Source organism: Pan paniscus, chromosome 18, assembly GCF_029289425.2.
Source record: "Pan paniscus chromosome 18, NHGRI_mPanPan1-v2.0_pri, whole genome shotgun sequence".
Lineage (NCBI taxonomy): Eukaryota > Metazoa > Chordata > Mammalia > Primates > Hominidae > Pan > Pan paniscus.
Genome location: NC_073267.2, coordinates 67,758,207 through 67,784,876, shown reverse-complemented (window position 1 = coordinate 67,784,876; position 26,670 = coordinate 67,758,207). Strand labels below are relative to the sequence as shown.

Below are 26,670 nucleotides of genomic sequence, written 5' to 3'. Positions count from 1 at the left end.
TTGCCCAGGCTGGAGTGCAGTGGTGCAATCTTGGCTCACTGCAACCTCTACCTCCCGGGCTGAAGCTACTCTCCTGCCTCAGCCTCCTGTGTACCTGGAATTACAGGCCTGCACCACCATGCCTGGCTAATTTTTGTATTTTTAGTAGAGACGGGATTTCGGCATGCTGGCCAGGTTAGTCTCGGGCTCCTGACCTCAGGTTATCCACCCGCCTCTGCCTCCCAACGTGCTGGGATTGCAGGCATGAGCCGCTGTACCCAGCCTGCACTTGCTCTTTCGACGGATCTTTACTCATGCATGGTTTTGTCACATTGTGTTTTGGTCATTTGGGAAATATCAGTTCGTGGAGTGATGCAGATTTTCCAAATGTTATACAAAATTTAAAACTCATGTTTGGTAATGTCACCACCAATCTCATCAGAAAAGTATGTAAAGTATTGGAAAGTGCCCACCCTTACAGTGGTGGATACAAGTTTCCCAAATGCTAATTTTCATTTGAAAGCTCAACTTTTATCATTGCCCACAAATATTTCAGTTGTTCTCCTTGAAGTGACGGCTCATTCCTTTTATTTTCAAGAAAATGTCGACCAAATACCCAAGTCTGAGTAACCATGGCTTGTCTGTCAGTCATTCTGCTAAGTAAAAATGAAGTTCCATCACCAAGGGGGCTGGGAGGCTGGCAGCTCAGGCACAGAGTATGCTGCCTGGAGGTAATATTGTCCTCTGGTTTGCAGAAGGGCTTCCCATTTCATCACACAGAATATTAAAAAATTGTGTACTCCAAAGTCAAGATGTCATAGAATTAATAATCTTAATGGTTTCATCACAGACATTTTTAAGTGGGACTAGCTTTTCCTCTCTCCATGAGGTGTACTGTGGTGAAAAAACAGGCCAAGTTCAGCTTTGGATTCCTGGCCTGTCTGTTTTACTTTCAAAATAGATCTTGAATCTGACCGCTTCTCACTAAAACCCACTTTTACCCCCCGGCTTGAGCCTCCACCATCTCCTCGGATTGCTGCAGAGCTTTCAGACTGAAGTCCCCACTCCACCACTGTAGTCCATTCCAAGCTACTCTCCACCCAGCAACCTCCTCCCCTGAACACCCTCTCCAAAACAGCACACACACACCATCCCTAGTCTGGCTTTATTTTTCTTCCCAGCACTTTAGAAGGTGAGCTCCCTCAGGAAGGACTTTGTTTGGTGCATCTGTCTAGAGCCATGTCCGGCCCCTAGTAGTTGCTCAATAAACATTGGGTGAATGAAAAACAGAATGCCCAAGAGTGCCAGTTCCCAGTGACACCTCCCCTAAATGTGAAAAAGACTCCCCTCCTCTTGCTTTTCCTCTCTCCCTCCATCCTTGTGCTTTTGGGCCAGGTCTGGTGCTTGACCTTGGGAATATAAAGGCAAATAAAACACACAGCCCCTGCGTTCGGGAACCTCCTGTTCCAGTGCAGAGGATAGAACCAATTTTATCCACTGAGCCACAAGCTATCCCATCACACTGATGGGATTCAGTGGATAAAAGCCCAGGACTTGGGGTGGCAGAGACCTGGCTTCAAAGCCCGGGTCTTAACTTTTCTGAGCCTCAGTTTCCTCATCTGTAAAATGGCAATAATTGTTCATTGCGAAAATTAAATAATAATATAATTAGATGTTTTGCATATTGATTATTAATGGTAGCTGTTTTTAAGTGGTGAAGGTGGAATTCATGTCTTGAGGACTAGATTTTTTTTTTTTTTTTTTAGACAGGGTCTTGCTCTGTCACCCAGGCTGAAGTGCAGTGGTGCGATGTCAGCTCACTGCAACCTCCGCCTCCTGGGCTCAAGTGTTTTTCGTGCCTCAGCCTCCTGAGTAGCTGGGACTTCAGACGTGCGCCACAACGTCTGGCTAATTTTTGTATTTTCAGTAGAGACAGGGTTTCACCATGTTGGCCAGGCTAGTCTCAAACTCCTGACCTCAAGTGATCTGCCTGCTTTGGCCTCCCAAAGTACTGGGATTACAAGCGTGAGCCACCAGGCCTGACTGAGGACTAGATTTTTAAAAAACACACCCAGAGAATTCACCAGAGAGGCGGGTACAAGGGTGGAGACAGGGTAGAAGAGCTTCCGGGAGCAAGGCACGTGGGCCCATGTCTGGGGTCTTGCTGACATTGTAAAATGCGGTGTGGTGAGTGGCTGAGGTCCAGAGGGACTGGGATGGCGCTAGACGGGTTGGCAGGAGCTGGTGACCAGGCCTAGAGGGCCTCTTGCCAGCAGGCAGGGAGGGGAGACCTAGGCAAAGCTGCCTGGAGCCAGATGTCTGGCAGCAAGGTGGAGGGTGGATTGGAGGAGGCAGGGAGACCAGTGAGGGGCAGGACCCACAGGATGCCATGAGGGTGAGGACAGAGGCGGGGTGGCAGACAAGGAGGCTGGGGAAGAAAACTGCACTGGGAAGAAACTCAAGCACCGTGCTGAGAACTGGGACACTCTTCCTGCCTTTCCCCCATCTCTTGCAACTGTCAGTTGAGGTACACAGAGGTAAGCTCCAAGTCCCCCAGTGGATGCCTGAAACCATGAATAGTACCAAACTCCATATAGATGACTTTTTTTCCATATATATAGCTTTGATAAAGTTAAATTTATAAATTAGACACAGTAAGAGAGTAACAACAATAATAAAATAGAACAATTACCTGGGCACAGTGGCTCACGCCTGTAATCCCAGCACTTTGGGAAGCCAACGCGGGTGGATTACTTGAGGTCAGGAGTTCGAGACCAGCTTGGCCAACATGGTGAAACCCCATGTCTACTAAAAATACAAAAATTAACCAGGCATGTGGCGCACGCCTGTAATCCCAGCTACTCAGGAGGCTGAGGCAGGAGAATCGCTTGAACTCGGGAGGTGAAGGTTGCAGTGAGCTGATATCATGCCACTGCACTCCAGCCTGGGTGACAGAGTGAGATTCTGTCTCAGAAAAATAAATAAATAAAATAGAGAAATTATAACAATATACTGTAATAAAAGTTATGTGAATGTGGACTGTCTCTCTCTAAAAATATCTTATTGTCCTGGACTTGCCCTTTTTCTTGTGATGAAGAAGGGGTGGAGCAGGGTGGTGCGAGATTTCGTCACTACTCAGAAGGATGCACCATTTCAAACTTACAAATTGTTTATTTCTGGAATTTTTCATTTAATAGTTTTGGACCATTATTGACTGTGGGTAACTGAAACCATGGACAAGGTGCGGTCGGGGGTGGCTACTGTATTTGTTGCCTGGAATTTCCTGTCCCTCCTGTCTATCTCAGTAAGATGATACGGGTAATCCAGGATGTCTATTTCTGCAATGAGGCAGAATATTTTAACAGCCAGTCTGACAGATGGGTCTCCGGTCTCTTAACGTTGCTTTATTTTACAGCGAGGGACACATGGAGCCCTTCGTTATTTAGTTAGTTTAGACACATCACACTTGGTTCTAAAAAAAGACCTCCTTCTAACTTTTATTCAATAAGTGCTTATTGGCTGATAAATGTTAAAGATATCATATATTGTTTGAAATACAATAATGTTTGTTACTAATTATTTGTAATACAATGTTCTTAAAATTAACTGCGCTCCTCTGAGCTCCACAGAAAGGCCAGAAGCACTACAGCCTGCCTTCCGCAAATGTTCCTTATTGTATAAAAGTAACACATGCCTATGAAAGAAAGCACAAAATTAAATGGAGTCAAAAGTAAAAGATCTCTATCTCCTCCCCACCATCCCTGCATTCTTAACCCACCCCTCAGAGGGGAGGCTGTAGCCTGACAGACATTTTCTGTGTATATCTTTTTATAATGTAGTTTTTAAAAAACCAGAAATGAGCTCACACTCTATTTCCTGTTTTGTAGCTTGCTTTTCTCTTCAACAATAGATCGCCTTTTGGAGGTCCAGGCATTGAATTGCACCCCATTCTATGTTTTGGCAGAAGAGTCCTCTCTATGCGGAGTTTTTTCTTACAGGGAAGGGTGGCCTTGAGCCCAGCCATCGTTAGTAGAAAAAGCAGACTTCAAATACACCAACTTAATTTGCAAGGGGATCCTTGGAAAAATGGCAGTTTTTGTCCTACATTTGTAGCGCATCGGCCTGTGGCTGGATATGTGCCTGGAACTCATGGAAACTCCAAGTGTCCCCAGGCAGCAAGGGGGTCCCAGGAGGAACTGGGCAATGGCCAGACCCAGAGAGCAGAAATGGGGTTTGTGGCTAGATCAGATTCTTACTGTAGGGAATCCTCAGAGCCCAAATAGAACATATTTAGACACGTTTTCCACTTCCTCCAGGGCTTTCATCATTGACATTGGGATATAGAATGGCAAATTGATTTATGTCAAGGAAAAGTTCCTCCCAGGAAAACTCATTGTAGCATTCACTCAGCAGGCTCTAGCAAAGATGTTTCTTTGGTATAATAGGTTAGCTTGTGGAACACAAAGAAAATCCTTGTTGACAAAAAGAGTCAAAGTCTGTAGAATATTTGATGAGATTTATTCTGAGCCAAATATGAGTGACCCTGAGAACATGTGTCCAACGTGGTCAGGCTTGGTTTTACACATTTTAGTGAGATATAAGACATCAATTAATACACATAAGATGTATATTGGTTTGGTCCAAAAAGGCAGGACAACTGGGGGTTTCCAGGTCATAGGTGGATTCAAAGATTTTCAAATTGGCAATCAGTCGAAAGACTTACTATCTAGGACCAGGCATGGTGGCTCACGCCTGTAATCCCAGCATTTTGGGAGGCTGAGGTGGGTGGACCACTTTAGGCCAGGAGTTCAAGGTCAACCTGGCCAAACAGGGTGAAATCCCATCTCTACTGAAAATACAAAAATTAGCTGGGCATGGTGGCGCATGCCTGTAATCCCAGCTACTCAGGAGGCCGAGGCAGGAGAATCGTTTGAATCCAGGAGGCAGAGGCTGCAGTGAGCTGAGATCTCACCACTGCACTCCAGCCTGGGTGACAGAGTGAGACTAAGTCTAAAAAAAAAAAAAAATTTACTATCTACAGACCTGGAATCAATAGAAAGGAATGTCTGGGTTATAGTAAGGGATTGTAGAGATCAAGGTTTTATAATGTCATGCAGATAAAGCCTCCAGGTAGTAGGCTTCATAGAGAATACATTGTGTTTCTTATCAGACTTAAAGAGTCTGTTCTGTCAGTCTTAAGGTCTGTGTTGATATTAATGCTGGTCAGCTGGGCCTGAATTCCAGAAGGGAGGAGGGTATAAGGAAGCCTGTCGGCCTGTCTGACCCCCGCTTCCCATCATGGCCTAAGCTAGTTTTTCAGATTAACTTTGAAATGTCCTTAGCTGAAAGGAGGGGTCCATTCAGATGGTTAGGGGGCTTAGAATTTTATTTTTGGTTTACATTCTCCCCCTCCTGGCCAAAATTTGCCAGAGGCAACATCAATGGTCACCAAACTTTTATTTTGTCCCACAGTGTAGCCAGGGTGACATGGCTGCCTGCCCCAGGTCCATCTTGTCCTTTGGTGGGATCCCTATGGCCAAGGGACTTCAAGTCAAAAGACTTAACAGCCAATTTAAATGTTCTAGGCCAGACAAGAATGGACATGGACTGGCATTCATTAAACCTCACATTTTTTTTTTTTTTTTTTTTGAGATGGAGTCTCCCTCTGCGCCCAAGCTGGAGTGCAGTGGCGCCATCTCGGCTCACTGCAAGCTCCGCCCCCTAAGTTCACGCATTCTCCTGCCTCAGCCTCCTGAGTAGCTGGGACTACAGGTATCCACCACCACGCCCGGCTAATTTTTTGTATTTTTAGTAGAGACGGGGTTTCACCTTGTTAGCCAGGATGGTCTGGATCTCCTGACCTCGTGATACGTCTGCCTCGGCCTCCCAAAGTGCTGGGATTATAGGCGTGAGTCACCGCGCCCAGCCAACCCTCACATTCTTTAAAGTAATATAAAAGCCAACAAACAAAATGCCAAAGGCAGGGTTATACAATTCACTTATCTTTAACTTCTATGCATTGAGCTACTGTAATCTTGGTTTTAGTTACAGACTTAAAGCTTCTGTAATCTTGATTTTAGTTAAACAATTAGCTATACAAAACATAAAATCTTTTAAGCTGGCCGGGCACGGTGGCTCACGCCTGTAATCCCAGCACTTTGGGAGGCTGAGGCGGGTGGATCACAAGGTCAGGAGATCGAGACCATCCTGGCTAACACGGTGAAACCCCGTCTCTACTAAAAATACAAAAAATTAGCCAGGCGTGGTGGCAGGCACCTGTAGTCCTCGGGAGGCTGAGACAGGAGAATGGCGTGAACCCGGGAGGCGGAGCTTGCAGTGAGCTGAGATCGTTACCAGTGCACTCCAGCCTGGGTGACAAAGTAAGACTCCGTCTCAAAAAACAAACAAAAAAAACCCCCAAAAACCTTCTAAGCTAAGGCATTTAGAGACTTTTGTTGTGCTGCAATGCTTTTTTGTGATCTTTTAGTAATTTGTCCTAAGGTGGCTGATGTAAAAATTTTTTTAAACATATATCTATCTGCATAAACTCATAACTGGGTGTATTATACTCAGGAGGTGTTGTCATAAGGTATCTTTATATCCTTTTAGTAATAATTTTCTTTTAATTCTATAGGAAGCAGGAAATTGTTTATGGTTGGGATGAATGAAAAGGTGCCATGAATCCAGTAACCCAGGAGGCAGAATCCCTTATTTTACCTGCTGTTTAGGCATCTGTGTACCCATCCTTGATTTGGAGGGTCTGAACTAACTCTGTCCCTCAAAACCAGCCCTTACAATCTCATGATTTTGGAGGACCAGGCATTGAATTGGACCCCATTCCCTGTTTTGGTGGAACACCTCTTCCACGATAGTCCCTGGGACTCGAGGTGGGGTGCTGGTAGAGTTTTAGCAGTAGGGCATTTACAGTAAGAAACAAATGGGCCCCAGGGGGATTCCAAATAAGGGAGATTCGCAGACTTTGTCCAATCATCTCTAGTCTTCAGAATCCCATGATTCTGGTTTTCTGGGAAGAAGTACAACTATGAGAGATAAATAACATTAATAATTTGACAATCAAAAGAGAATCCATGTGTCAGATCAGAAAAAAAGGAACCTATTTCATTAGGGTGCCAACTAAAAACATTTAGAAAATGATATCCTGATACTCTCCAAAGGATTACTGTAGCCAAGAAGTAATTCATGATTCAATCTTCACTCAAAAACAAATGTCAGGGCTGGAATCTAGTATCAGGTGTTATAATTTTTCTTTGAAACAATTTATCTTTCTCTAGCCCTCCTTTTCTACTAAAGAGAAACTATAGTAAGATCAATTTTGTGCAAAATAAGTTTTAGGCTTATTATACTTGGCCTGATTATTTACATAAAATGCAGCAATGATTGATTGGCCATATAGGCTCTTTTAAGGTTGGCTTTGCTGGAACTTTAACTAAAAATATGTTATTCTAGGCAAAGCGCTGGTAGAATAACCAATGTCTCCAATTGCTTTGTTTTAAAAGGAAAAAGACTCTTACTAAACTTATGCAAATAACGATATTGATATAAAATCAGAATACTCATGAACAGTTTCCAAATTTTGGAGAACTCAGGTAGAGAGAAAGGTAAATTTGCTCACAAAAATATTCTTTACCCAATTGCTCTAAACTATAAATAATTCAAAAGAAAAAGATTTCCTTGACTCATCTTTAACCAGAGCAGCAGGCTTCCAAACAAGATGTTGTTTGTTCACCTTGGAACTGCCATTCACAAGTCAAGCAGCTCTTGTCAGATGAGAGCTGTTTATCAGGCACTGTAAAATCTACCAGCTGCTTACATGGTTAGATCAGTCCTAGGGGAAAAAGAGGCTCCCTGCTCATGAATACCTCCACTTTGCATCCCCAGGTAGCAAGATGCTATATAAACCATTTTTTTTTATCATGGAATTATTTTGGGCACGATTATTTCCATTAGCATACGGGAAGTTTCAGTTAACATCCCATAGCAAGGCAGTAAATGTACCTCAAGTGGAAATTCTCTACTCCAGAGTCTCAGTAGTTGTCATTGGGAGGTGCTCACAGCTTTTGCCATAAGCCCCAGTGAACACTCCACAAAGAGCTACCAGTGGAGGATTTGTCCCAACCAGTACTCCAGCTTTTACCCAATATTCTGTGGGCTCAGGCAATCTTACTAGTTCCCATTTAGCACGTCCAATGAACATTTCTCAAAGGGCAGTGATATGGTTTGGATGTGTCCCCGCCCAAATCTCATCTTGAATTGTAGCCCCCATAATTCCTACATGTCGTGGGAGGGGTATCATGGGAGGTAATTGAATCACAGGGGTGGGTCTTTCCTGTGCTGTTCTCCTGATAGTGAATAAGTCTCATGAGATCTGATGGTTTTATAAAGTGGAGTTCCCTTGCACACGCTCTCTTTGCCTGCTGCCATGTAAGACATGATTTTGCTCCTTCTTCGCCTTCCGCCATGATTGTGAGGCCTCCTGAGCCATGTGGAACTGTGAGTCCATTAAACCTCTTTCCTTTATAAATTACCCAGTCTTACGTATGTCTTTATTAGTAGTGTAAGAACAGACTAATACAGGTAGATTTACATGCCTTCAGTTTTATAGTACTAGGTAGGAGAAACATCCCCCAGTCAGATACGATACCCATTTTCATAAGACATTTAGGTAAGGGAGTTGCAACTATATTACATAAAGCCTGTTTAAACATCTCAAATTTCATAATCCTGTAAATCTTTACATTCTTATGTTCTGGTACCAGGGACTTTTCTTCTCCACCCCCAAACTATTTTACCTTTTCTGGTGAAAAAGGACTTGGGTTCCCAGCAGGGAGTTGAGCCAAGGGACTCAGACTCTTTTGTCAATTTTTTATTTAATTTGTGTCAGTATTGCTCCAGGCAATGTCAGCTTTCTCATTATAACCTTTGCCTCTTGATTTTTCTCAAATCTCCCCAATCTGGGGCACATGCAGAAAACTAGTGTGGGGCCCTTGAATGTTGGTGTCACAGGTGTTTGAACCAGAGCTACTCCATCTTTAATAGGGGCTGGGTAAAATGAGGCTGAGACCTGCTGGGCTGCATTCATAGGAGATTAAGGCATTCTTAGTTACAGGATGAGACAGGAGGTCAGCACAAGATACAGGTCATAAAGACCCTGCTGATAAAACAGGTTGCTTTAAAGAAGCCGGCTAAAACCCACCAAAACCAAGACGGTGACGAGAGTGACCTCTGGTCATCTTCACTGCTACACTCCCACCAGCGCCATGACGGCTTACAGATGCCATGGCAACATCAGGCAGTTACCCTATGTGGTCTAAAAAGGGGAAGCATGAATAATCCACCCCTTGTATAGCATATCATCAAGAAATAACCATAAAAATGGGCAACCAACAGCCCTCGGGTCTGCTCTGACTATGGCATAGCCATTCTTTATTCCTTTACTTTCTTAATAAACTTGCTTTCACTTTACACTATGGACTCACCTCGAATTCTTTCTTGCATGGGATCCAAGAATGCCCTCTTGGGGTCTGGATCCGGACCCCTTTCCAGTAACATTGGGAGACCAGTAGTGGCTCCCTTTGGTCCACCCAAGCTTTGGTAAGTGTTATAAAGACCTTTGTTTTAACCTCCATCAATTTTCATTTTATTTATTTCATTTCTTAATGGCCATCTAAAGATTTTCACCCTTCTAGAACTAGTCCTTTGAGTTTCTTTTGCCTTTCCCATTTTTTTTGTTAATTAATGTTTTATTAGCATCTATAAGACCCATGAGGGACAGCAAATTTGGTAAGGCTTCTCAATCAGTCATTTGGCTGTGCAGGAGTAATGTCACCTGGGGTTCGCATGTAGAAGGGGCCCCCTAACCATGGCATTTACCATGACCTGGGAAAGGCATATTCACTGGGAGAATATCCTGATCACCATAAAGCCAGGCCCACATGGTTTGCATATGAAGCATACCAGCTGCTTCATCTGGGGTGCTCCACATGGCATTTTATAGGGAAAGTTAGGAAGTCCACTTCTCAGGGTAAACAGACCTTACAGTGGCATTTATCCAGTCTACTGGGCTGGTTGTTCTCTCAGGAATAACCTCCTATGTGTCTGAATCACATATACTCATCAGAGATTGTTCAATAGTGAGCTGTGGGTCCTGCATCAACCCAAACATGCTCTTTCATTCTGTAGCATTTGAAATTATAGATATGGTCCTTAAAGTAGTTATTTTTATAACCCATTACAGTAAAGGTTTCTCAGGAAACTGATGATACCAATCTACAAAGTGGAACAATTATTTTACATTATATCCTCTGATTTTAATAGTTACTTGGTTTTGCCCTTCCCCCACACTGACTATCATCTTGGTATAATAACTACAGGTCTCAGAGGTAACTTTTGTTGCCCTGGCTTAATCTTAACTTTTGTGGGTAGCTAAGGGACTAGTGGCCTGACCTGAGAGAGACCCACAACTGAGCTTGGTCCAGCCTTAAGGCCCAATTCAGCTCTCTTTGACTTTCATTTTGGCTATTACAGATAACAATAACCAGTTGAATATTTTGTTTTTTCCTTATTAGTCTGCATTTCCTTATGCATCCAGTGAACTAACTTCCTGGGAGTAGGAGTATGATCCATCTCTAAATTCCACAGTAACCTTTACCTTTAGTAAATGAATGCAGCCCAGCTGCAGCCCCTAAAGATGGGTTGACCATATGGCCACCCAAGAGTCAAAGGTTTCTCATATCTCACCTTTAAAAATTTCTCTTTATTCATTTAGTTTTATGTATATAATTTTCCCTTTACTTAAATAAATATCCTCTAAACTAAAATAAAAAATTACATTTTCTTTAACAAAAACCACATCCTGTGTTTTTATAAACTTTACCCAAAACACAATTTATTTTTCTACGATTTTAACTCTTAGTAACCCAAATTACCAGTGAGAAAAACAGAGGATTACTTAATTTAACATAACGTGACTTTAAGATTTTAAACTACTGAAGAAAATGTTTGCAATTATATTTACCAAATTAATCTTACCAAATATTACTAAAGTCATGTGAACTAAAAGGCATCTGAGCTAGCTGTTATTAGTCTGATAAATACTTATTTTAAGCCAACTGATTAGAGCTCTTTTTATAGTTTGGTAGTGAAATATTACTTCCACATGACACATACAAGCATATAGACATAGCAGACATACAAAGGCAGATCCCATAATATTTTTCATTTGCCTGTTTCCAAAATTATCTCCCTTACATTAGACTATTTAAAAAAAAATTATAGGAGCCAACAAAAGTTGAAAGAGAGAGTTCCCATCCCAGGCCTTCCTAAAAGAGAGAAAGAGCTGAGGCAGTGGAGTACGGCAGAAATTGAACTTATGAGATATCAATCTGAAGAATTTTCAAAAAGAAAAAGATTATGGAATTTAAAAATTTAAAACTTCTTGCATTAAGAATAAGTCAATATTTTAAATAAAATCTTATTCTAACCAATCCTTTAGTTTTGTATTGGTGTATTTTTGATATCAAAGTCCAATTTCTAGAAAGACTTACATTTCCCAATTTTTTTTTTTTTTTGTGATGGAGTCTTGCTCTGTCACTCAGGCTGGAGCACAATGGCATGATCTCAGCTCACTGCAACCTCCGCCTCCAGAGTTCAAGTGATTCTCCTGCCTCAGCCTCCTGAGTAGCTGGGATTACAGGCGCCTGCCACCACGCCCAGCTAATTTTTGTATATTTAGTAGAGACGGAGTTTCACCAGGTTTTGCCAGGTTGGTCTTGAACTCCTGACCTCAGGTGATCCACCCACCTCGGCCTCCCAAAGTTCTGGGATTACAGGCATGAGCCACTACACCTGGCCATATATTTCCCTTTTAATTATAGCCAACTTAATCGTAACATTTTAAAAATAAATTCCTTTTTGGCTAGGCATGTTGGCTCATGCCTGTAATCCCAACACTTTGGGAGGCCAAGGCAGGTGGATCACGAGGTCAGGAGATCCAGACCATCCTGGCTAACACGGTGAAACCCCATCTTTACTAAAAAAAATACAAAAAAATTAGCTGGGTGTGGTGGCGGGCACCTGTAGTCCCAGCTACTCGGGAGGCAGAAGCAGGAGAATGGCGTGAACCCAGGAGGCAGAGCTTACAGTAAGCCAAGATCGCACCACTGCACTCCAGCCCAGGCAACAGAGTGAGACTCCGTCTCAAAAAAAAAAAAAAAAAATTCCTTTTTTACTAACCTTATTACGACTTACACGATCATTCATAACATGCTTGGGCTTTCTGGTTTGTCCTAAACATCCCTCTTTCTTTTTCTTTTTCTTTTTTTTTTTTTTTTTTTTTGAGACGGAGTCTGGCTCTGTCACCCAGGCTGGAATGCAGTGATGCAATCTTGGCTCATTGCAACCTCTGCCTCCCGGGTTCAAGTGATTCTCATGTCTCATTCAAGTGATTCTCATGCCTCAGCCTCCTGAGTAGCTGGGATTACAGGTGCCCACCACCAAGGCTGGCTAATTTTTGTATTTTTAGTAGAGATGGGGTTTTGCCATGTTGGCCAGGCTGGTCTTGAACTTCTAACCTCAGTTGATCTGCCTGCCTCGGCCCTCCAAAGTGCTAGGATTACAGGCATGAGCCACTGTGCTTGGCCAACATCCCTCTTTTTTAAACAACCAGTCATTTTATTTTAAGACACAAATTTGCAATATACGATTCTCTGTCATACAAAGTTATTTTTCTTTTAACCTTTCTTACCAAAAGTACCTCTTTATATCTATAACTTTCTTTATAGATATAAAAATATATAGATATAAAGTTATTTTTCTGGTTCTTTTCACCTTGTTTTATATATAACCTTTAAATGACCTTTGAATTAGACAGAAATTACCTTTTAACAAGAGTACTTTTTTTAGAAAAAGGTTTTCCTATAATCTTTTAAATTTGAAATTACTCAGAAATTTAATGAATATTTTTTAATATAACCTTAGATTCTATATTATATGACATTTGTTTACAAGCATTTATTCCATTACATTTACCTGATTACTTATTTTGTTTTTAATAGTTTACCTAGATTATTATGAAAACTGTGATAGTCATCATTTAAAGTTATTTTTCTCTTAACAACCTTTATGGCCTGTGAATTTCACTGTTTAAGTAAAAAACTTAAGGTTAAATATATGGGCATTTTACCAATAACATAGGATTTAGTTGTTTTCATTGAACCAGTGATATTAGATGTCTTATTTATCAAAAATTACACAAGCAGGGCAGGTGCAGTGGCTCACACCTGTAATCCCAGCACTTTGGGAGCCTGAGGTGGGTGGGTCACCTGAGGTCAGGAGTTTGAGACCAGCCTGGCCAACATTGCAAAACCCTGTCTCTACTAAAAACACAACAATTATCCAGGTGTGGTGGCACGTGCCTGTAGTCCCAGCTACTCGGGAGGCCGAGGCAGGAGACGCTTGAACCTGGGAGGCTAAGGTTGCAGTGAGCCAAGATTGCACCACTGCACTCTAGCCTGGGCAGCAGAGGGAGACTCTCTCTCAAAAAAAAAAAAAAAAAAAATTACACAAGCAAAGAATCATTCTGTCATGGGCTGGTTTCATACTTTTCTAGCCCTTATGTCAAATTTTGACACAGTGTAGTGTTTAGCAGAGATAAGTATGAAACTGCTTAATAAATGCAAACAAAAAATGCTGACAATTCTTAAGACATTCCTAATATTACTTTACCAATAATTTCAAAGCTTCAAGGTCATAGGCAGATTCAAAGATTTTCTGATTGGCAATTGGTTGAAAGAGTTATTATCTAAAGACCTGGAATCAATAGGAAGGAATGTCTGGGTTATAATAGGGGTTGTAGAGACCAAGGTTTTATGCAGATGAAGCCTCCAGATAGCAGGCTTCAGAAAGAATAGATTGTAAATGTTTCTTATCAGACTTAAAGAGTCTGTTCTATCAGTCTTAAGGTCTGTGTTGATATCAGTACTGGTCAGCTGGGTCTGAATTCCAAGACAGAAAGGTATAATGAGGCCTGTCTGACTCCCCCTTCCCATCATGGCCTGAGCTAGTTTTTCAGGTTAACTTTGGAATGCCCTGTCCATTCAGATGGTTAGCAAGCTTAGAATTTTATTTTTGGTTTACATCCTTTACACTTGCATATGGATAATGGTACAACAATGTTTACTACAGGATTATTTGTTAATATTTTAGAAATTGGCAACAATGCAAATGTCCATGGGCAGGGGAATGAATCAATAAATTGAGGTGTGTTTATGGGATAGAATACTTGACAGCAATGAAAATGAATGGACTAAATCTTGAAATAATGATGAAAGAGCAAGCAGTAGGCCGGGCGTGGTGGCTCACAACTGTAATCCCAGCACTTTGGGAGGCCGGGGCAGGCGAATCACTTGAAATCAGGAGTTTGAGACCAGCCTGGCCAACATGGTGAAACCCCATCTCAACTAAAAATACAAAAAATTAGCCAGGCGTGGTGGCAGGCACCTGTAATCCCAGCTACTTGGGAGGCTGAGGCAGGAAAATTGCTTGAACCTGGGAGGCAGATGTTGCAGTGAGCCGATTTGCCACTGCACTGCAGCCTGGGTGACAGAATGAGACTTCATCTCAAAAAAGAAAAAAGAAAAAAAAAAAAGAGCAAGCAGCAGAATGATATGTATGGTGTGAGCCCATTTAAAAAACACACACAATGCAGCATGTTGTTTATGGATACATGTAATTTGTAGTAAAAGTGTAAAAACAGCAGTGTTGTTGTTGTAGTGATGACCTTGGGGAGGGAGAAGGGAAAAAGGCTGCCTGTCTCGGCCATGCTAGAGACTTCACCTTCACCAATAATGTCAATTTTTTTCTTTTTTTTTGAAATGTTAGAGGAATTTATTATATTATATTATTTATTAGAATCTCCTTTTTTGTCCTTTTATTTTTTCTCAGCTTTATTGAGGTATAATTGACAAATGAAAAGTGTGTATATTTGGCCAGGCATGGTAGCTCACGCTTATAATCCCAGCATTTTGGGAGGCCAAGGCACGGCTCACCTGAGGTCAGGAGTTTGAGACCAGCCTGGCCAACATGGAGAAACCTCGTCCCTACTGAAAATACAAAAATTAGCTGGGCATGGTGGTGCGCTCCTGTAATTTCAGCTACTGGGGAGGCTGAGGCAGGAGAATCACTTGAACCAGGTAGGTGGAAGTTGCAGTGAGCCAGGAGATGGCGCCACTGTACTCCAGCCTGTTGACAGAGCAAGACTCAATCTCAAAAAAAAAAAAAAAAAAAATTGTGTATATTTACAGTGTACAATGTGATCTTTAAATATATGTATATGTTGTGAAATGATTATACCACAATTAAGTAAATTAACATATCCATGATCTCACATAGTTATCTTTGTGTGTGGTGAGAACATTCAATATCTCCTCTCTTAGTAATTTTCAATAACATAATACATTATTATTAACTATAGCAACCATACTGTACAATAGATCTCCAGGTATTCATCCTACCTAACTCAAATTTTTGTACTCTTTGAGCAACATCTCCCCAGGTCCCCACCCCCAGCCCCTGGCAACCACCATTGTGTTCTCTGCTCCTGAGTTTGACTTTTTTTAGATTCCACATATAAACAAGATCATGCAGCATTTGTCATTCTGTGTCTGGCTTATTTCATTTAGCATAATATCCTACAGATTCGTTCATGCAGTTGAAAATGAATTTTTTAAACCCATAGCCAACATTATACTGAATGGGAAAAGTTGAGAGCATTACCTCTGAGAACTGGAACAAGACAAGGATGCACACTTTCACCACTTCTATTCAACACAGTACTGGAAGTTCTAGGCAGAGCAATCAGACAAGAGATGCTCTTTATTTCTTTAAAGGAGATATTTATTTCTTTATTTCTCTCCACTTTAAATCAGTGAAGTGGAAGTCAAACTGTCACTGTTTGCTGATGATATGATTATATACCTAGAAAACCCTAAAGACTCATTTAAAAAGCTCCTAGAACTAATAAATGAATTCAGTAAAGTTTCAGGATACAAAATTAATGTACACAAATTAGTAGCACTGCTTTACACCAACAATGACCAAGCCGAGAATCAAATTAAGGACTCAACCCCTTTTACAATAGCTATAATAGCTACAAAAAACTAAAATACTTAGGAATATACCTAACCAAGGAGGCAAAAGACCTCTACAAGGAAAACTACAAAACGCTGCTGAAAGAAATAATAGATGACACAAACAAATGGAAACATATCCCATACTCATGGATGGGTAGAATCAATACTGTGAAAATGACCAAACTGCCAAAAGCAATCTACAAATTTAATGCAATGCCCATGAGAATGCCACCATCATTCTTCGCAGAACAGAAAAAAACAATCCTAAAACTCATATGGAACCAAAAAAGAGCCCACATAGCCAAAGCAAGACTAAGCAAAAAGAACAAACTTGGAGGCATCACATTACCCAGCTTCAAACTATACTATCAGGCTATAGTCACCAAAACAGCATGGTACTGGTATAAAAATAGGCACACAGACCAATGGAACAGAATAAAGAACCCAGAAACAAAGCCAAATACTTACAGCCAACTGATCTTCAACAAAGCAAATGAAAACATAAAGTGGAGAAAGGACATCCTATTCAACAAATGGTGCTGGGATAATTGGCAAGCCACATGTAGAAGAATGAAACTGCATCCTCATCTTTCACCTTATACAAAAGTCAACTCAATACGGATCAAAGACTTAAATATAAGACCTGAAACCATAAAAATCCTAGAAGATAACATCAGAAAAACCCTTCTAGACATTGTATTAGGCAAAGACTTATTGATCAAGAATCCAAAGCAAATGCAACAAAAACAAAGTTAAATAGATGGGACTTAATTAAACTAAAAAGCTTCTGCACAACAAAATAATAATAATAATGATAATAACAGACAACGCACAGAGTGAGAGAAAATCTTTGCAAGCTATGCATCTGACAAAGGACTAATATCCAGAATCTGCAAGGAACTCAAAGAAATCATCAAGAAAAAAAAAACAATCCCATCAAAAAGTAGGCTAAGAACATGAACAGACAATTCTCAAAAGAAGATATACAAATGACCAACAAACATATGAAAAAATGCTCAACATCACTAATTATTGGGGAAATGCAAATCAAAACCCACAATGCAATACCACCTTACTCCTGCAAGAATAGCTGTAATAAAAAAAAATCAAAAATTAATAGATGTTGGTGCAAATGTGATAAAAAGGGAACACTTTTACACCGTTGGTTGGAATGTAAACTTTCCACTATGGAAAGCAGAGTGAAGATTCCTTAAAGAACTAAAAGTAGATCTACCATTTGATCCAGCAATGCCACTACTGAGTATCTACCCAGAGGAAAAGAAGTCATTATACAAAAGAGATATTTGCATATGCATGTTTATAGCAGCACAATTTAAAATTGCAAAAATATGGAACCAACCCAAAGTGGATAAAGGAAATGTTATATCTATCTATATATAGATATAGATCATATATAAAATGTTATATATATACATACATACATATATTTATGTGTGTGTGTGCGCATATATATATATATATATATATGAGTGGATAAAAAGGAAGGAAATAATGAGCATTCGCAGCAACCTGGATGGAATTGGAGACCATTATTCTAAGTGAAGTAACTCAGGAATGGAAAACCAAGCATCGTATGTTCTCACTTATAACTGGGAGCTGATCTATGTGGATGCAAAGGCATAAGAATGATACAGTGGACTTTGGGGACTCAGGAAAAGGCAGTGAGGAATAAAAGACTACACATTGGGTACAGTGCGTACTGTTCAGGTGATGGGTGCACCAAAATCTCAGAAATCACCACTAAAGAACATATCCATGTTTAAAAAAAAGAAAGAAAATGAATTTTCTTCTTTCTTAAGGCTGAATAGCATTCTATTGGGTGTATATGTACTACGGGTTTTTTAAAATCCATTTATCCATTGATGAACACTTAGGTTGCTTTCATATCTTGGCTATTGTGAATAATGCTGCAATGAACACAGGAGTGCAGATATCTCGTTGACACAGTGATTTCATTTGTATACACACCCAGAAGTGGGATTGCTAGATCATAGGGTAGTTCTATTTTTAATATTTTGAGGAACTTCCATATTCCTTCCCATAATGGGTTTTATATTCCCACCAATAGTGTACAAGATTTCCTTTTTTTCCACATCCTTGCCAACACTTGTTAGTTTTTGTCTTTTTGATAATAACAGGTGTGAGATGATTTATAGTTTTGATTGGCATTTCTCTGATGATTAGTGATGTTGAACATTTTTTCCATATACCTGTGGGCCATTTGTGTGTCTTCTTTTGAGAAATATCTATTTCAGGTTCTTTGTCAATTTTTTAATTGGGTGATTTATTTTCTTGTTATTGAGTTGTTTGAGTTTCTCATGTATTTTGGATATTAACCTCTTATCAGAATGTATGGTTTGAAAATATTTTTTCCCATTTCATAGTTGTCTCTTTACTCTGTTGGTATTTTATCTTTTTTTTTTTTTTTTTTTTTTGAGATGGAGTCTTTGCTCTTGTTGCTCAGGCTGGAGTGCAATGGTGCGATCTCGGCTCACCGCAACCTCTGCCTCCCAGGTTCAAGCTATTCTCCTGCCTCAGCCTCCCGAGTAGCTGGGATTACAGGCATGCGCCACCACGCCTGGCTAATTTTGTATTTTTAGTAGAGACAGGGTTTCTCCATGTTGGTCAGGCTGGTCTCAAACTCCCAACCTCAGGTGATCCGCCCACCTCGGCCTACCAAAGTGCTGGGATTACAGGTGTGAGCCACCGTGCCCGGCCCTGTTTTGTTTTATTTCTTGTGAAAAACAAACAAACAAACAAATAAACAAAAACGCTTTTTAGTTTGATGCAATCTCATTTGTCTATTTTGGCTTTTGTTGCCTGTGTTTTCAAGTCAAATCCAAAAAATCATCACCCAGGCCAATGTCAAGAAGCTTTTCCTCTATGTTTTTGTCTAATCATTTTATAGTTTCAGGTCTTAAGTTTAAGTCTCTAATCCATTTTGAATTTATTTTTATGTGGCATGAGATAATGGCCTAATTTTATTCTTCTACATGTAGACATCCAATTTTCCCAAGACCATTTATTGAAAAGACTATTCTTTTCCTATTGCATGTTCTTGCCATCTTTGCTGAAGATAAATTGACCATAAATGTACAAATTTATTCCTGGGTGCTCTATTCTATTCTATTGGTCTATATGTCTATTTTATGGTACCATACATATATTTTGAAGTCAGATAGTATGACGTCTCCAGCTTTGTTCTTTTTGCTTAAGATTGCTTTGGCTATTCAGGGTCTTCTGTGGTTCCATACCAATTTTAGGATTTTTTTTCCATTTGTATGAAAAATGTCACTGGAGCTCTCTCCTGATGCCATGTAAGACATGCCTTGCTTCCCCTTGGCCCTCCACCACGATTGTAAGTTTCCTGAGGCATCCCCAGCCATGCAGAACTGTGAGTCAATTAAACCTCTTTTGTTTATATATTTAAAAAAAAAGAAAAGAAAAATGTCATTGGAATTTTGATAGGGATTGCATTTGATCTATAGATTACGTGGAACTTTTAACAATATTAATTCTTTCAATCCATGAATATGGGGTATCTTTCCATTCATTTGTGTCTTCTTCATTTTTTTCAGCAACATTTTATAGTTTTTAGCATACAGATCATTCAGCTCCTTAGTTAAATTTATTCCTAAGTAATTTTTATGCTATTATACATGGGATTGTTTTCTTGATTTCTTTTTTAGATAGTTTATTCTTAGTGGACAGAAATGCTACTGGTTTTTGTATGTTGATTTTGTATCCTGCCACTCTACTGAATTTGTTTATTAGTCCTAACAGGTTTTTTTTGTTTTCTCCTTTCCTGAGGCTCAAACCTAACATTTTTTTGGTAGAATATTTAGGGTTTTCTATATATATAAAGTCATGTCATCTGCCAACAAAGACAACTTTACTTCTTTCTTTCTGATCTGGATGCTTTTTATTTCTTTTTCTTGCCTACTTGTTCTGGCTAGGACCTCCAGTACTATTAATATATTTAATTGAAACGGTAAAAGTGGGCATCCTTGTCTTGTTCCTGATCCTAGAGGAAAAGCTTTCAGCTTTTCACTGTTGAGTATGATATTAGTTGTGGGCTTGATAATAATATTATCTCATAATATGACTTTTATTATATTGAGCTATATTCCTTCTATACTTAATTTGTTGTGAGTTTTTTTAATCATGAAAGGGTGTTGAATTTTATTAAATTCTTTTCTCCATGTATCGAGATGATAACAATTTCTATGCTTCATTCTGTTAATGTGGTATATCAGATTTATAGACTTGTGGTTGATGAACCATCCTTGCATTCCAGAGGTAAATCCTACTAGATGATGGTGAATGAAAGAAACCTGTGCTGTTCTCCTCGGAGAGGAAGAGGAACATGATGGGGAAGGGCCAACAAGGGGCTTCATATATACTCCGTGGTGATGTTCTAACATAATTCATAAACTGGGTTGCAGGTACCTCAGAATGTTGTTGCTTTTGTGTTTATGCTGTTATTGATATACATTAAATGTATTCTTTTGTATATACAAAATGTTCCACAACGTGTTTTTATAAAAACTCTATGAACATTAACCATGATGAAACACAAGTCTACTCTAACAAATAATTGTTTTCCAATGACTGCTGCTCTTTTTATTGTTGAAAAGACCTTACTGGCACTAGTCATTGATCAGACTTGGAATTAAAATGTTTAGGCATGAAAGATACTCCAAGCACAAGACCCGTGGATCAGTAAGGGTTTTTTTTGGTCAGAAGCAACACAAACTGTCTCTGACTAGCATGCAGAAAAGAAATGTGCTGGTGGGATTTGAGATAGAACATAGAAGCTCCAACTCTCAGGGAGGACAGGACAGGGAAGAGCTCCTGATGTGGCAGTGGAGCCAAAGAACCTGCTGTTGGCCTAGCGTGGCAGCTCCAGCTGTTACACTCTTTCTGTCCCTTGGCTCAAGACTCAAATTCCAGAGATGAGGGAATCTGGTAGGGCTGGTTGCAGGTTTACCCTGGGCCTGTGGGACTATCAGCTCTGCATGGCATTATAGCCCCAACTCACAAAAATGAGGGGAAGGTTAAAAGAGGTTCAGTGAAGTGTAAAAACAGTGATGAAAAACAGAAGTGTAAATACTGTAACTCAGAAAAAGAGTGGCTGAGACTCTAATGTGAATCACTTTCACTGGGACATATGAATCTGAGAGTAGGATGAGTTCAAGCAAGCAGCCAAAAATTTGAGTGAATAAAGCCAAACAATAGAAACCAAAAATCCAGAAGTACAAACAGGAAGCACGATGACTACCTGGAAATTATGTTTTGCTCGACTGGGCATCCATTAGTCCAGCTTTGAGTGTGTACTATGTTGTGAGGCTCAGCCCCTTCAGCTTTGAGCATCACTGCAGACTAGGTGATCTGAGATGACCTCTCACTGCAAAACAGTGCAGAGGACACACCCTTTGAGTTATCCTTGCTCCCACTAACTTTAGGAGAAGATTCCAAGAAAAATGAGCTGCTAACCTCTGGGAGAGGAGGGGTTGCCTTAGGGGCAGCAGCACAGCTGTTGAAACACTTTACCAGCAGAGAGGGTAGGAAGCCAAGTCACAGTCCCTGGTTAGTGGCGCCCTCTGGTGACCAGTAGAGGCAGAAGCAACTTCTGTCTGGAAGAAAGTGTATCCAAGTTAGAGCCCTATATTAGGAACAAAAAATGAATTCACAATTATTAGGAAGGCACACAGGAAATGCAAGCCACATTGTGTGAGAGTAGATGAAACTAAAAACATTTGGAATCCCCCTCTCCCCCAAATAGCAGATCTTGGAACTGTCGAATACCAAATATAGAGCAGATATATATGAAATGGTTGCAGAAATAATGGATGTAATGACACAGATGAGCTCCTGACAAGATGCAACCAGAAACAAACAGGGAGATTTAAAAACATGTCTTCTAGAAATAAAAAAAAATTGAATGTTGAATTTTTAAAAACCTCCAGAGGATGGTTGAACAGAAAATTAGACAAAGATGAAGAGAGAATTAATAAACTGGAAGATATGTCTACAGTAATCACCCAAAATGCAACACAAAGTGATAAAAAATTAAAATATGAAGGCTTTGATGAGATATATGAAGGATGGAATGAGAAAGTCTAACATATATCTATTTGAAATCCCAAAAGTAAAGAATAGAGAGCCTGAAGAAGAGTCAATATTTGCAAAGATAATGGCTGAGATTGTTTCAGAACTTATGAAAAAATTTAAATACACAAAGCTAGAAAGCATAATGTATCCTACAATAATAAATTCAAAATAAATTAATGCTTAAAGTATCATAGTAAAACCATAGTACACCAAAAATGAAAGAAGTTCTTAACAGGGGCCAGAGGAAAAGGACAGAGCACCTGTAATGGAAAAACAATTGGATTTCAGGGAGACCTTAAACAATGGTACTCAGAAGACAGAGAAAAAGCACCTCCAGAGAACTGAGAGAAAATAACTCTTAACCTAGAGTTGTATACCCACAAAACCATTTTTCAGAAAGGGATACAAAAAAATACATTTTTACATTAGGAAAAACAAAAACATTTGTCATCAAGAAGCTTGTACTAAAATTTCTAAAGACTATTCATGGAAGAGATACTCAAATCTAAATAATTATTATCTGAATAAAATGATAAAGTATAATGTATGGAACTAAAATATGGAATGAGAGCATGAGCAGAAGTTTAAAGTATTTTAAGCTTGTCGTATTATCATGAAAGAGTTAAGATAGTAATTAATGTTAGAGGTGATTAAGTTAAATGTGCATTTCGAATGTTCATTGCAGCACTATTCACAATAGTAAAGACATGGAATCAACCTAAATTCCCATCAATGATAGATTGGATTTTAAAAATGTGGTACATATATACCATGGAATATACACAATGGAATACCATGCAACCATAAAAAAGAATGATACCATGTCTTTTGCAGAAACAAACGGATGGAGCTGGAGGCCATTATCCTTAGCAAACCAATGCAGGAACAGAAAACCAAATACCGCATGTTCTCACTTATAAGTGGGAGCTAAATGGTGAGAATACATGGACACCAAGAGTGGGGCAACAGACACTGGGGCCTTCTTGAGGGTGAGAGGTGGGAGGAGGGAGAGGAGCAGAAAAAATAAATCAATAATCCCAATAAACATAAGAGGAGTATGCGTATCAATTAAAAAGACAGAGGCCCGGCACGGTGGCTCACACCTATAATCCCAGCACTGTGGGAGCCTGAAGCAGGTGGATTGCTTGAGCTCAAGAGTTCAAGACCAGCCTGGGCAAAACCCTGTCTCTACAAAAAAAAGAAAAAAAAATTATCCAGGAGGATCACTTGAGCCCAGGACGTTGAGGTTGCAGTGAGCCGAGATTGCATCATTGTACTCCATTTTATAAAACTGTTGTGACCAGAGGCTTTCAGGAACCTACTCTTGTTATTTCCCCAAGGAACAAAAGTTCAGTACTCATTAATTCAGTGTTTGTCAGGACTTTATAAAACATAGCTACAGCGAATAATGAGAATCAACCATAGTTCAATTTACCAAGAATAGTTGACAATTCTAAACTTGTGTATCTGGGTGAAAATGGCTTCAAAACACATAAAGCAAAAATTGCTATAACTATAGGGAGAAATGGGCAAATACACTAGTATAATAGGAGGCACCTTTCTGAATGATCGATAGGTCAAGTAGACAAAAAATCAGGAATAATTCAGAAAATTTGAATAGCACAGTCAACAAGTTGGAGGATAATTGACAGATATTGACAGTACATTTTCCTCAAGCAAATATGGTACAGGTACGACAATTCTTATCACATATTAGGCCACAAAGCACGTCTCAGAGATTTTGAAGATTTGTATTACAGAGATCACATTCTCCAACCAACTGGGTTAGAAGTCTGTATCAAAGAGGTAAATAAAACTAGTCATATGTTTGGGAAATTTAAGAACACATTTGTAAGTAGCTCAAGAGTCAAACAATAATCACAATGGAAATGTAAAAATAGAACTGAATGATAAGGAAATCACAAGGTATCAAAAGTTAAGAGCTACAGAGAAATGGTACTTAGGGGAAATACAGTGCCTTAAAGACTTATATTAGAAAGGAGGGCTAAAGTTAACACACTAAATGCCAGCTAAAAATTTTAGGAAAATAGGCCGGGCGTGGTGGCTCCCGCCTATAATCCCAGCACTTTGGGAGGTCGAGGTGGGTGGATCACGAGGTCAAGAGTTTGAGACCAGTCTGATCAACATGGTGAAACCCTGTCTCTACTAAAAATACAAAAATTAGCCAGGAGGCTGAGGTGGGAGAATTGCTTAAATCTGGGAGGTGGAGGTTGCAGTCAGCCGAGATCATGCCACTGCACACTAGCCTGGGCAACAGAGCGACACTCTGTCTAAAAAAAAAAAAATTAGGAAAATAACACAAACTCAAAGAAGGTAGAAGAAAACAGACAATAAAAGATAAGGGCAGAAAATAATAAACTAGAAAACTAAGTACAAAGAGAAGTTCAACAAAGAAATGTATACTTTGATATGTGCTGGAGTCACATTGGAGACTTGTGACAAATGATGCTGGCATAACTAAGTATCCACACCATGCACAAAAAATGAATCCATACAGTTGAGGACTTACATGTGAAAAACAAGACTTCAAGGGTTTGAGAAGAAGATAGAGTAGAATAGATCTCTGATGCTGAGCTACGGAAGAATTTCTTAAACAAGACACAAAGAGTCCTAACTGAATAAGATGAATACATGTGAGTTCATGAAAATTAAGACTTCTGGTCTTAAGTGGAGACAGGGTTTCACCGTGTTAGCCAGGATGGTCTCGATCTCCTGACCTCGTGATCCGCCTGTCTCGGCCTCCCAAAGTGCTGGGATTACAGGTGAGAGCCACCGTGCCCGGCTGGATATGGGTATTAAGCAAAGAACAACCGAATGAGAAACACATTCCGGGCCACCACGTTCTCACCCGGAAAGCTCAGGAAATGCCTTTGTCCTGCCAGGGTGACTGGGGATTGTGAGGGAGGAAACATATGGTAATGAAAGCTCTTTGAGGGCCGGGTGCAGTGGCTCATATCTATATAATGGCTAATGCTTTGGGAGGTTTAGGTGGGAGGATCACTTGAGCCCAAGAGTTTGAGACCAGCGTGGGCAACACAGTGAGACCCCATCTCTTCAAAAAAATATAATATGAAAAATTAGCCAGACTTGGTGGCACAGGCCTGTAGTTCCAGCTACTTGGGAGGCTGAGGCTGGAGGATCACTTGAGCCCAGGAGTTCGAGGCTGCAGTGAGCTGTGATTGCACCACTGCACTCTAGCCTGGACAACAGAGCAAGAACTTGTCTCTAAAAACAATAAAAAATAAAAATTTAAAATACAGCTCTTTGAGACCTGTGATGTGGAACAAATTAAAGAATCAACTCCCACTTCTCCCACTGCCAAAAATTTTCTGTTCTTGTAGCAGAAGCCAATACCCCCGCCCCCCTGCCCAGGGTTAAAGGTGAGGGAGGGTGGTGAAGCCGGCAGGACATCAGGGGAACCATGGGGGAAGGAGGTAGCGGCTCCCTTTGGACTCAGGCCTCACTTTATTATTATTATTATTATTATTATTATTATTATTATTATTATTTTGAGACGGGCTGTCACTCTGTCGCCCAAGCTGTAGTGCAGTGGTGCGATCTCAGCTCACTGCAACCTCCACCTCAGCTTCCCAAGTACCTGGGACTATAGGTGTGTGCCACCACGCCTGGCTAAATTTTTGTATTTTTGGTAAAAGACAGGGTCTCACCATGTTACCCAGTCTGGCCTCAAACTCCTGAGCTCAAGCAATTTGCCTGCCTCGGCTTTGCAAAGTGCTGGGATTATAGGCGTGAGCCACCGTGCCCAGCCAGGCTCCACTTTCTCACCAGCCTTCCTGCCTTCCATCAGCCATTCATCTACCCATCCAGTAAGGATCTTCTGAGCGTCTGCACCAGAGGCCTGTGCACCCACCCTCCCTCTGTGGCTCCGTGGAATTAACATCTTACCTCAACCTTGTCGACACTTCTCGAGTCCTGGCATTTGGGCTGAAACCAAAGCTGCTCACAGTGGCTGGAGTGGCAGATCCCATCTGGGCCTCTGGTTTGGCAGAGCTGGTCTGGTAGCTTAGATTGGACCCGGAAACTGAGAGGCTAAAGAAAACTGGGCTAAGTCTGAAAGAAACCACCCTGGGAGTGTAAGATGCTGATGGGGACTGGAAATTCCAAACCCACCCCAGTTGTGGGCTTCCTCAGTCCAGTCTGACAAGCATGTGTGGACACAGGGCGGGCGCTGAGTGGGGTAGACAGACCGTGGCCACGACCAGAGAAGACTTTGTAATCCAGCAAAAAGCTTGCCTTCTCAGACTAGGAGAGAGCCTGGCTTCCAGAAGAGCCCTGCCAAGGCTAAGCAACAAGGAGGCCTTTCATCCTAGCTCCTCGTAAGTCCCCATGTCCAGACAGTTGCTTGGTGGTGCCATGGTAACCGTGA

The 26,670-nt window shown here is 40.5% G+C and overlaps 1 long non-coding RNA gene across 1 annotated transcript in view; it reads right to left on the bottom strand.

The window, feature by feature from the left end:
* LOC129394081 (uncharacterized) overlaps positions 1-26,670 on the bottom strand; it is a 92,911-nt gene extending 66,241 nt beyond the window's left edge. Inside the window, exons 1-2 of the long non-coding RNA XR_008621277.1 lie at positions 26,415-26,670; positions 26,190-26,333 (exon numbers count right to left, since the gene is read on the bottom strand). This is a non-coding gene — a long non-coding RNA (uncharacterized LOC129394081). The remainder of the gene's footprint in view (positions 1-26,189; positions 26,334-26,414) is intronic.